At 44.8% G+C, this 12490-nt stretch overlaps 1 long non-coding RNA gene across 1 annotated transcript; it reads right to left on the minus strand.

The window, feature by feature from the left end:
- Positions 1–1053: 1053 nt before the first annotated feature.
- LOC132029163 (uncharacterized) lies at positions 1054–7991 on the minus strand. The gene is made up of 3 exons (XR_009407731.1): positions 7516–7991; positions 1859–1938; positions 1054–1486 (listed from the first exon to the last, which is right to left on the minus strand). It is a non-coding gene; the product is annotated as an uncharacterized LOC132029163 (long non-coding RNA).
- Between the last annotated feature and the right edge of the window lie 4499 nt (positions 7992–12490).

The following is a 12490-nucleotide window of genomic DNA, read 5'->3' on the forward strand; positions in this document are numbered from 1 at the left end:
TCTTAGAACAGTAATTCCGAGATCGGGGGAAGCTACATTTTGTGCATCATCCTCCCCCAAGCACTCAAGGTAGCATCTCTTTGGTCCGATACAGTTATAACCCAGCAGGAAAGACCCCCTCCAAGAGCCTTTCTCCGTGTTACGGGTGCATGTCTGCACATACATAAAGGCTTTTGCCATGGTCGTACGGTTTGGGGGATTTTTTTCTCAAGTCTCAGTTAAGTCTTTAGCAGCAGCACACACACACATCAGGTCGTGAATGAATGCACCAACGGAGCTCTCATCCCCCAACCATGGGACTCTACTTAAAAGTATCACACTAAGGGGTCTTTGTGATTTTCTGCTTTCTCACTCATGCTGAGTTCTAAATTCCAGTACATCTTCATTTTCTCCGACACGGAAACTGAAAATATCATAGGTCCCTCTTGAAACTTCAGGCAAACGAAAGGAGATTACAAACAATCTAATTTGGCCAAATTTGGGCTGCGGGGCAGAAAAGGATGTTCTCTTGAAAAGCGAACTCAGTAGCATGAAAATGAACGAAAACTCATTTGGATGACAGATCATGTTTTCACTGAAAAGTATTAAATAATGAATGATGTACTAGATGGTGACTAACATAATAAAAAAAGAAAGAAAGAAAGAAAATATATCTGTAGCTATTCCTCTAAGCCCTTTGATCAGGTATTTTCTCTCCACAGAAAGGAAGGGCACATAAGACAAAGAACCCAGCAAGAAGCCTGGAGGCTGGGCTGCGGGTTCCTCCTTCTTCAAAACTGTCCCCTTGCTCGAAGCAAGGAAATGCTCTGGGTCTTGGCTCGTCTTCACCACCCCTAGGCTCCCCGCTGCCCGTCCTCAGCTAGACCAAGAACACTGCTCACTGTAGTCACAGAGGCCTTTCCTGAACCCAGTACCTGTTCACTTTAGGAGCCAGTTCTGGCCTCCTCTTTACTAGCTGCCTAGCCGGTCAAGTCCCTGAATCAGAGATTCTTCATCTGTGAAATGGGACAAGAGTAGCACGTAGCTCCCGGGGTATTTCTATGGGGACTGGAATGGAGCACCCTTGTCATAAAGTACACAGCACAGCACCTGGGATATGCTTGATAACCAGCACCTGCCTTTTCCTCCTCATGCCACATGTGCTCCAGCGACCACCCTGGAGGGGATTGACTACCTGACTTGGTCAAACTGGGACAACACTGACCTCACCCCACGTGACGATGGTTATCAATACTGTGCTCAGATATCATTGCCAGAACCTGTCAGAAGTACCTCACGAGGGTTCTTTCCGCTTCCCATCAGTCCCTGTTTCATTAACACAGACTCCAAGGCTCAGACAGTCCCTGAAACTACTCACAGTCTCACGGCTCCCGGGAAATGGGGTTGGGCTTCAGGTTTTAGGTCCATGTGAATCCAGAGACCTGTGCGGATCCTCTCACTTGTTTCAGGTGTTGTGTAGCAGAAGAAAAGCCACTGCTGGACATAGCTAGAAACAGATGAAGCCAGAAACACAGTTGGGGGAGGAGACAGGGAAGATGTGGAGTCAGCTTCGGGGCTGCCATGACCACTAGTGAGTGCTTTACCGCCTAACTTCCAGGGGTCTGGTGAAATCACCAATTTATGAAGCACCAGGGCAATTCCAAGAATTCTTCCCTGATCTTTCTGATAGATAGGAGGGAACAGCCAGTCTCCGCACACACCTTGGTTCTGTTCCAATGTGATAATCTCTGAACAGGCTGCCCCTGTGAGGTCAGGAGGAAGATAAGGGCTCTTCAAGTGGGAGCACCAAGGCTGGAAGCTGATAACGGTCACCATTTAGAAAACCATGAAGTACAGAGAAATAGTTCAAGATTCATACCCTAAATTCCATTAGCAGGCCTGGATTTCAGGATGAGCAACTGGAGAATTGTCATGTTCAGAGTAAAACACTGTGGCTCTCTGCGGAGAAAGGGTACAAGTAAGAAATCAGCATCTCCCCAAAATGTTTAAATTTATGATGATCTGTTGCTGAGGGAAAAAAAGAAAAGCACTTTCTGGATACATTCTTAACTTTTTAAGACTGGCATTGAGTAGAGCAGTTCCCCTCCTTATTGTTCCTGGAGAGGTCATTAGCAGAAAGAAAATCTAATTTTTGTGTATGCTGGTATGTATACTCCAGGGCATAATACTTTTGGCCTGATTTTTTTTCCCCTCCGGGGGTGGGGGTGGGGAATGTCTTTTTGCTTGAACAAATATTTGAGTGTATGTTAACCATTTTTTCAACTTGTCAACACTATTTGTGGATGTGATTTTGTTTTCAAATCTGCAGTCAAATGTACACAACAGAAAGAAAAAAAAAATCTGAATTCTCTAATCAAAACAAAAAAGCTCTGGGGTGCTCAGGGAGCCATCATTTCCAGAATTGGAGACAGGGGTTTGGGAAAAAATCAGAAATGTTAGGCAGTGCAAGGAGTGTTCCATTATATATACTTTTTGACATTGAGAGTGTTCAGAGCCACATTCCTCCAACAGATGTCATAAATTTTGTGTGTCAAACAATGAATGAAGCTGTGTTGAGGGTTCAGTAATATGAATGCAATTTTTGCCAAGTTTTTGACAAATGGGCATCGACCTAGAGGATAAGACTGGTTCCTGCTGCCTGTGAGAGCTTATTTCCATCTGTTTCCAAGGCCATGGAGAACAAAGAGTCAAGTCAAGGCCTTATCAGAGCCTGCCAAGGCTGATGCCTTCACCGAAATGCTGATTCAGAGCCCTGCTGGAAGGAGGCTTCTAATCCAGGCCTAGAGAGGTTCAGTGGCTTGCTCAAGGTCACTCTGCTGGTGAAGCTCAGCTCCCCTGGAAAGCAGAGCAGCAAGCTGGAAACCTGTCCACCATTCACTGTGTGACCTCGGTTCATGGTACCATTTTGAGCAGCAGTTTCTTCAGCCTTGAGGGACAGGGTTTGCCTCTTCGCATGTCCTGCGATTCTCACAAGCCCAGGATCTCAACAAAGTGCTGTGTGTTGATGCCCCCACCACCTCCAGGCCTTTTGCTGCTCCTCAGCCTGAGCCTTCTACCCCGCTTCCTTAGGAATCCTTAGGGAGACTGATAGTCACTCTGTTCCTTTTGGAGTGACAGATCTTCAGAGCTGTTCCTGTGGAGGCCATCCGTCTCATGGCCTCCGTACCACACATAGTACGGTCGTCGATGGGACAAATGGCCCAGACACAAACACTCAAGTAACAATTCCGGAGTGGTACCAACAGCGCACTCAAATAACATTTCCGGAGTGGTACCAACAGCGCACAGAAGGTAAAGAATGTTTCGAAGCAATAGATTCAGATTTTCTTTTTTAAGGCAAAACACTGGCCTTTGGAAATAAGTTTTCTGTTGCTGGGTTCTCAAACTGCATTTGGACATGCTAGGGAGTGAAGAGGACAGTAGGAATGCATGAATACAGCCCAGGGGCCCTGAAGCAGGCAGCCCTGGTGCATTCTTGAGCAGCCACTGGGCAGGACCACTGCAGAACCCACCCACATCTCCAGAGGAAAGATAGTGACGGCCAAACAAGCCCTTTGTGTGTGGCCCAGGATTGCTCTGTCTCCCAGGGGGCCTCCTGGGAGGATGCCGAAGGACGGTGGGGGAGGAGGGTGTAAGAGGGAAGCACACGTCCTGATGGTGAGTCCTGATCTGTTTTCAACTTTGGATCCTCAGGAACTGGAATTCTTGTTCCTTTGACTCACAGATGGGGTATTAAACTTCCAGGTACACGCAGTAGGATAGTGTAGCCTTTTGGCCTTCCAGTAAGCTAGGTTTTGATGGGCTGACCACAATCTCCCTCAGCATCCCCAACCCTCCATTCTGTCCCAAGCCAACTTCTTCTATGAAAACCATTTTTCACACTAAAACAGTTTGCCAAATAACTACTTGCATCATGCTGTGGTCAAGGACACCGTTCTCTGAAGCAAGCCCTGTCACTATCCCAAAAGGGTTTAGTACTGGTGCTAAAAGCTCAGACAGTATATTAGAAGTATGAGCCAGCCCCCTGGGCAATAGGGTATTTCATTTTTGCTCTTAAGGGACTGCTACATATTACATCTCAGAACCCAGGCTGAAAGTGATGAATTGCTGATTTATTCAGCTTGAAGACGGCCATTCCCATGATTTGTCTTCCTCCTGTGTTCTCACAAAGTACTCCTTTCCAGAATACTCCAGGATTACCTGCCTTAGTACCTTGCCAAGAAATTAAAAAGGAACAAATCCTGTAAGAAATTACATGATTCTTATAACATAAGAATATAATAAATGTAAAGAAAATGTGCCTCCGTGAAGTGTTTCCAGACTCAAATCCTGGCAAACCCCATCACATCTCTTCAGTTACTAATCCCATCCTTGAAAGCTCATGTCTGTTTCTGGCATGTGATCTCCCCTCTCCAGTTACCATTTTTTTTACTACTCTATCATCTCTTGTTCTGCTAACTTTTCCCCCCATGTTTATTTTAATAAATCTAATAAATTTAATTATTTAATTAAACATATAATGTATTACTTGTTTCAGATACTTGGTTCATCACTCTTACACAACTCACAGCACTCAGCACAACACTACCCTCCCCCATGCATCCCCCAGCCACCCCATCCTTCCCACCCTCCCCACCCCCCCAGCAACCCTCAGTCTGTTTCCTGACAGTAAGAGTCTCTTATGGTTTGTCTCCCTCTCTGGTTTTGTCTTGTTTCATTTTTCCCTCCCTTCCCCTATGATCCTCTGTCTTATTTCTCAAATTCTTCATATCAGGGAGATCATATGATAATTGTCTTTCTCCGATTGACTTATTTCGCTTAGTATAATACCGTCTGGTTCCATCCATGTTGTTGCAAATGGCAAGATTTCAGTTTTATGATGGCTGGGTAATATTCCATTGTATATATATACCACATCTTCTTTATCTATTCATCTGTTGATGGACATTTAGACTCTTTCCATAGTTTGGCTATTGTGGACATTGTTACTATAAACATTGGGTGCATGTGCCCCTTTGGGTCGCTACATTTGTATCATTAGGGTAAATATGCAGTAGTGCTCACTTTCTCTTAAACACAGAAGGGACTCCTATATTGTCTTCTAGTAAATTAAGATTATACATGACTTGGCCTATGGGACTAAGAAATTCCACTTTCACTTAAGAAGCATACACATCATTTTAGGAACTATAGGTTAGGGGTTATAGGACAATATAGAAAAAGCATAAAATAGACTTCTTGCGCTCACAGTGTATAGAAGCAGTGCACACATGTTTACAAACAATAGGATGTGATTACATAGCAAATTGAGCGTAAATGATATAGGAGTGTGTTGAAATCAGGCATCATACCTCTTTCCTCCTGGAAGATTGTTAACCACCTAAAACCAGTGGAAGAGGCCCTCCTGGGCCTGCTGGATCATTTTCCTAGAAGTTCTCCCATCACAGGCAGTTCACGACTCACCATGACCTCTCAAACCTTAGAAACAAGACCTCTGCTCATTTACAAATACCTTGGTTTTACTCTTTACTCAGGCCACCAGGTGTTTTGTTCTTCACTATAGTTTTCTTCTACCAGACTCTAACTGAAAAATTCTACCTTCTTTCCCACCTTCCTGGTCTTCGTTTTATGCTATTTAACTTGTTTTAAATTAATCTTTGTTTTGGTCTTACCATACCTTTGCTTTTATCTGAGAGCATCTCTCAATCTTTAGAGCAAACAGTAGAGTATAAATAAATTATTACATAGACTTTTTAGAGACAATAAACTCAGCATTCTATGCCAGTAGGGAGATTTGCAGGGATTTCTGGAAAACCAAATGGATGGGAGATGCCATGAACACTCCCTTCTGTGGAAAGATTCCGCAGCACTCCTTTTGTAGCCCTTAGAGAAGACAATGACCTGATCTGCTGGTCTTCAACCTTCAGACTTTAACCTTCCTAATAGATTAGGGGCCCTGGGTGACTCCAGATAATTCATTTTCCAGCTTTCATGGAAAGATGAAAAACAAGGTGGTGTGTGAGAGAAAACGGAGTTTCGCTACTGCATTAGTAGGAACTGCTGGGGTTTGGGGGCGCTTTTTGTGCGTTTCTAGTTTTGGATCCTACTCAAAAAGGCAAGTGCTAGGGATCAATATGGCGTAATTAAATTTGGGTGACAAAGACTCTAGCCCAAAGAATTAATCCCAATTTGTTTAATAGCGGTGAACGTGTATTATGTATTTAAAGGAACATGTAAATTTCAAGCAGTGATTTGCAAGTTCAACTGAAAAGCTCTGCCATATTTGGATACAAGGTTCTACAGTAAATAAGCCAGGATGTATACATAAGGTGCATGCCATCATATAATTATACACTTTGAGTGTTTCATTTGTCACATGTTATTAACACCATAGAGAAAATCAGTAAAGAAAAAGTCATTCATAACCTCACCACCACTTTTAAAAATAATTATTTTTGATGTTTTGCCTGTGTGTATATTTAAGTCTTTTTATTCAAAACTTCATTATTTTTTATCCAAAAAATTTTGCATAGGTATCTACCTTCTGTGGTGCTACACTAGCCTTCCTGGTATTACTATATGCTCTTCCATCTGGCTAATGTGCCATAATTCATAATTCGTTACTCTAGTTTTGATCATTTGGAATGTTTCTGATTTTTTTTTTTTTTTTTTTTTTTTTTTGCTTTCGTAACTAGAACTGATAAGGGATTCATTATAATTTGGATATTTCCTGACTGATGGGACATAAAAACATACAGTAAAAAAATAAAAAAAAATTTAAAAAAATCTTTTTCTTCTTAGGTACAGGCCTACCCTAAATATAACGCCCAAGCCAGAACTAAACAGCCCATTTGGGTTCCAGGCTTTGGGTTCTTAAAAAAGAAACAAAACAAACACTTCCCAAACTGGTTGAAATAGAGACTTTGAGAAATGTGATCTCGGTTTCTCCCCAATCTCCTCCTGCCAACAAAAACACAGAAACTTGAACTTTGAGCAATACTCTCACAGCAGTTCCCTGCTCTTACCCCATGTCTAGACCCAGAACTGATAAAAGTGAATAACGGTGTGTGGGCTCAGAGGTGCATCTTTGGCCATTCTTGCTTTAGCTTTAGGAAGCCCCTTCCTTAAGGATAATGAACAGTGATGGAGGGGAGCAGCAGCAATGAAAGTGAATTCAGAAGAGACAGCCTAGAACGGTGGTTACAATCCCAGGTGCGGAAGTTAGAGCAGAATTGGAAGGCCTCCTGTGGTTGGGTGACTTTGAGGAAGCTACTTAACTTTTCTCTCTATAAAACGGGGAGGTAACTAATAATACCTGCACTAAGGTCATGACTAAAGAAGATAGTGCCTGGGAAGTTGTTAGTACAGTACCTGATACAAAACTCCATGACAGACAACTTCTGTTGTGTTATCATCCCTGAAACACCCCTGAGTCTCGTCTCCTTGCAACCCACTCTTATAGCCATTCTCCCCAGGCTACAAAGGAAAGGCTGCCCTTGTCCCTTCCATACTCACCTGTAAGGCTGCCTCGAATGCCCATCGGGCCGGTACAGGACCAGAAAGTTCAGTGGGTTCTCCCCGCTGAAGTCACAAGGTGGCAAGGTTTCATGGTCGTTCTGCAGAACAGCCCTTCTGCAGTGGGGAGGAGAGGGGCCTGAGTAGACCCTCGGTGACCAGCGCTCAGGGAGTCCCCTCTTCCAGAAAAGCGTGCCTAGGTCCTGTGTCTCCACCAGAAATGATGGGGGTCTGCCTCCAGGGTTTGGTTTCCTGGGGACTTCTCAGTAACACTCAGAAAACCCAGCCCACCTGTTGTTGATCTTATTCTCAGACACTAGAAGGGCACTTGAAAGTTTTCTTCAGACGGTAAAATACCCTCATCCTCCTCTGGTGAAGTCCTTCACGTCTAAGGCCCTGCTTCATGCCTTCCCCTCTTGGGACGCAGTTCCTGCCTTCTATATCTTTAGCCTTGAAAAAGGGGTTGGCCAGAGGAAGCAGGCTGTTCTCATTGGAGCGGTTCCTAGATATGTGGGAGGAGGCAGGGGTACAAGCTTCTTAGCTGTGGCTTTTGTCTAGAGAGGTGTAGGGTGTGGGGCAGGGCACAGGGACCCAGCCAGCACCAGAAACTAACGCCAAGCACCTGCTCTGTGCTTTTGGGTCTGGTTGGCCCGGGTATCTGACACTTGGGAACATCTTTTCTTTCACACCCTATTGTCCGGGGCTTCAGTTACATTCTTGACTCAGAGCCCAGGAATGGGGAGAGCAGGCACTCCAGAAATCCTCAGAGCAGTGACTCACTCAGGTTTGCTGTGTCCCCACCTCTCTAACAATGAGGCACGCCTCCGGTCTTCCAAGAGGAGGATGTCAGCACCACCTCCAGAAAAGCCGGGTGAGATGCTGGGTGAGCATCTCTCGGCCTCAGTGCTGCAGTTAAGATGGGGCCTACAGGGATGGGTCCTGAGTGTATCAGCAAAAGAAGAGCACCCAAAAGAAAAGGAGACCGAATTTAATATTTTATACCCCCCCAAAAAAAGAGCACTGATAAAAGTCATCATCGGAAACATCTGTATATCTTCGATCTACTTCCACTTATTCTATAATGATGCTTTATTTCGAATTACAAATGTGTAAATGGTGTCATAAGTGGCGGATCACATATCTCATCGCCGTCCACCACAGAGAAGCTCTGCCAACTTCTCACTTCTCACTTGTGCCCTTGACTCTCCCAAGGACTCCATCCCGCCATCATCCAACGTATGCTCACACACACCCACACCTGAGCCGTCATCACTGCCGCCACCACTACCCACGTGGGACAAACGCCAACCATGGTTACATCTTAGGTGTTATGTTTCATGTGTTTTGTGAATCTGCACCACTGACAAAACCTGGTTCTGTCCCTGGTTCTTCCCAGCAAACAACTGGGGAACTTGAGGCAAGTTACTTGACCTCTCTGAATTTCAGTTTCTCCTCTGTGAAAGCCTGTCCTTGATGGTTATGTTAAAAAATAAAAGGTAAAATGTGTCCTGGCCGCATGACAGGCTGTCAATCATCGTAGGACCACTGATGCCCTTTCTTCACTCATCCTGAAAGGTAGATAGAACAGGTCTCTTCTCTGAGAGGGCCACCACCCTCCCCCACCACCCCGTGTTAGCCCAAGGGACTTTATAGGGAAATGTCACCCTTTGAAATAGTTTCCTGAATCTCCTGCTTCCACCCCCCAAACTTTTAAAGGGGAGGAGCTTCCCTTGAGAGGGGCTTATTCAAAGGGTGATGCTGTCACCATTTTCTGAGGTCAGTGCCTATTTTTTTCTTTTGGCGTCAGCCATCAACTGGAGACCATAGGAGTCTGTCTAAGGAGCCCTGGGCCGAGGATTCTTCAGGTAGCAAGCCCATCTGGGAAAGGGAGGGCCAGCCCTGCACCTTCTAGACTTTCAGCAAATTATACATTTCCCATGAAGGCCCTTCCCCAGGCCCCTGTGGCTGTGAAGCCCGAGGGGACTCTGGTGGGACGGTGTGGGGAAAGTGTACATTAGCACTTCCCACATCTAAATGAGCACAGGAATCACCTGGAACCTAGTCCAAATGCAGATTCTGGCTGTGGTCTGAGGCAGGCTGGAGAATCTGTATTTCTCACCGGCTCCAGACAATGCCAGTGCCGCTGGTCTGTGGACCACGGTTGGAAGAGCAGGGCTCTCAGGTGGGCCCTGGAACGTAACATGGGCATTACTCAGAGAGACTGTAGATGTCCTGCGGGTCGTGAGAAGAAACAGAAAACAACTCATTCAGCTCAGAAGTCACAGTCTAGACACGATGCCCACACTGTGCTCAGGGCCTCACATTAGCCTACACTCTGGGCGTGAGGCCAACAAGGAGTTCCACAAGACTACACCATGAGAAAGAAGGAATTCCTCACCAGGAAGTTAGGGCATCTCAGAATGGGGATATGAACATGAGGTTCATCCAAGCCCATTCCAGCCCTTCCAGGACCACAGCTGGCCTTTGGCGAGCTAAGGCACCAGCCAGGACTAGCATGAGGCAAGTGAGGCACCAGGTGAAAAATTTAAGGAGGTGCTCACTCTCAAGGTCATGTAGTACTTGTGTGTGAGGCCTCCTTGACCTCTGTGCCCTTGAGGCTTCACTCACCTCACCCTAGTGCCAGCCCTGCTAAGGCCAGGACTAGTCGTGCTCTGGTTTCCCACTTTGACAGTCCATGTGAGACAGCCAGCTAGATCCTCTGTGCCTTTGGTTTTCCCTCAAAAAAATAAGATAAAAACTAAATGAAAGCAGGGAAGAAAGTCACTTACCATAAACTTCTTCAGAATTTACTTATCTTGGAAGGTGTGACACCTAACCCAGGACCTAGCATGAAGTTGGTGTTCTGTGAATGATTGGATACTGTTACTAAATGGAAAGGACCTCTGATGAGCAGTTGCCCCTGTCAAAAGGCAGGGGCTGTTTTCACATGGTCTTTGCACTTAGTATGTTCCTAGAAAATAACAGAGGTCAGTAAGAGTGTGACTTTGATAGAGGCGAAACCCATTCTGTCTGAAGGTACAGTCAGTACTTGTTTTGCAAAGTGTGAAATGAGAGACCTCCAAAATATTTCTCTATTCTTGAATTCCTGTATTAATAACGTATTCCTTTGACTTTCATTTTCCTTACCCACTTGTCTTATTTTAAAATACCAGAACCAGGGTGCCTGGGTGTTGCAGTCAGTTAGATGACTGATCTCTTGGTTTCACTTCAGGTCGTAATCTTGGGGTCAGGAGATCACGACGCGGCAGGCTCTGCACTCAGCAAGGAGTCTGCTTGAGATGCTTTCTCCCTCTGCGCCTCCCCCACAATCCTCTTTCTCTAAAATAAATAAATAAATAAAATCTTTAAAATAAAATAAAATACTAGAACCAGGGGTGCCTGGGTGGCTCAGTTGGTTAAGGGTCCAACTCTTAGTTTAGGCTCAGGCTGTGATCTCCAGGTCGTGAGATGGGGCCCCACTGGGCTCCACGCTCAGCAGGGAGTCGGTTTGAGATTCTCTTTCTACCTCTGCCCTTCCCCCCAACTGTGTGCTTGCGTGCGCATGTGTGCTCTCTCTCTCTCTAATAAATAAATAAATCTCATTTATAAATAAATAATAAAGTAAAATGAAATACCAGAACCGCAAGGGAAGGATTACATTAACCAAAACCAAAACTTTACCTTTACGTGTCTTTGTCCTGGAAATTTTATATACTAGACAGACTATTATCTATGAGTCAAATTCAACCCACCACCTGTTTTTGTACAACCTGAGAGCTAAGCTTGGTTTTCAGTTTTTTTTAATGGCTGGAAAAAATTCAAAAGAAGAATTATAGTTGATGATATGTAAAAAGTATATGAGGCTCACACTTCATTGTTTATAAAGTTTTATTGGAACACTCACATCCATTCGTTTATGTGATGTCTAGGGCTGCTTTTGTGCTACAGCTACGGAGCTGAGTAGTCATAACAGAGACATATGGTCCAAATGTCTCAAATATTTACTGTCTGGCTTTTTACGGCTTTTTACTGGCTTTTTGCTGATTGTCTACTCTAAAGGGAGGCTCGTCTACTTACCCCATCAGCTTGTTCCAATAGTTTTTACAAAATCACAAGATATAATCTAGTGAGGAAGTGACACTCATTTTAGATTCCTGGAAAGTAGTGTACAAATAGAAATCTTATGAATAAAACTATTTTTTTAAAGATTTCATTTATTTATTTTAGAGAGAGAGAGAGAGAGAATAAGCAGGGGGAGGGGCAGAGGGAGAGGGAAAAGCAGGCTCTCCACTGAGCAGGGAGCCTGATGGAGGCTCCATCCCAGGACCTGGGGATCATGACTTGAGCCGAAGGCAGACACTTAATGACTGAGCCACCCAGGTGCCCCTAGAATCATATTTGAGAATATTTCTTATATTTCTACTCAAAATAATTATTTTGGTTTAGAGAAATGAAAATGTTCTGAGTTTTGTCAGTCAGGTTTGTCTGAAGCAGGCACTGTGTTTTCCCAGAGGCACTCTCTCTTTATCTTATCTTTTCTCTGCTCCTAATTCTTGGAGCTCGGGCCATTGGTGCTGATGCACCCCATACTTCATCTGAGTCTCAGCTCACTGGAGGCAGTCTGTCTGAATTGTGATTCAAGCAAGAGGGAGACCTTTCCCAGGGGTAGAAAAGGAAGTGATTTACTCCAGGTACTCCCAGCAATACGCCTGGGAAATCATGTCTGTGGCTAAATGGTTTCCATTCTGTAAGGAGAGAGAGTGTGTGTGTGTATGTGTTAGGAGGCTGGGATGGGGGGCAGGGAGCGAAATGTGGGGAGGACAGGACAGGAACAAAACAAGGACAGGAATTCCAGAATTAGTATTTCTTCCATTGTCTCCCCACTCCACCCTCAAGCTTCTCCGTCAAGAAGGGATTGTACTTTGTCCCCCACATCCCCACAAGTGCTCTCTCCCCAACTTCCAGTTTTGCAGCT

Source organism: Mustela nigripes, chromosome 13 (genome assembly GCF_022355385.1).
Source record: "Mustela nigripes isolate SB6536 chromosome 13, MUSNIG.SB6536, whole genome shotgun sequence".
NCBI classification, from domain to species: domain Eukaryota; kingdom Metazoa; phylum Chordata; class Mammalia; order Carnivora; family Mustelidae; genus Mustela; species Mustela nigripes.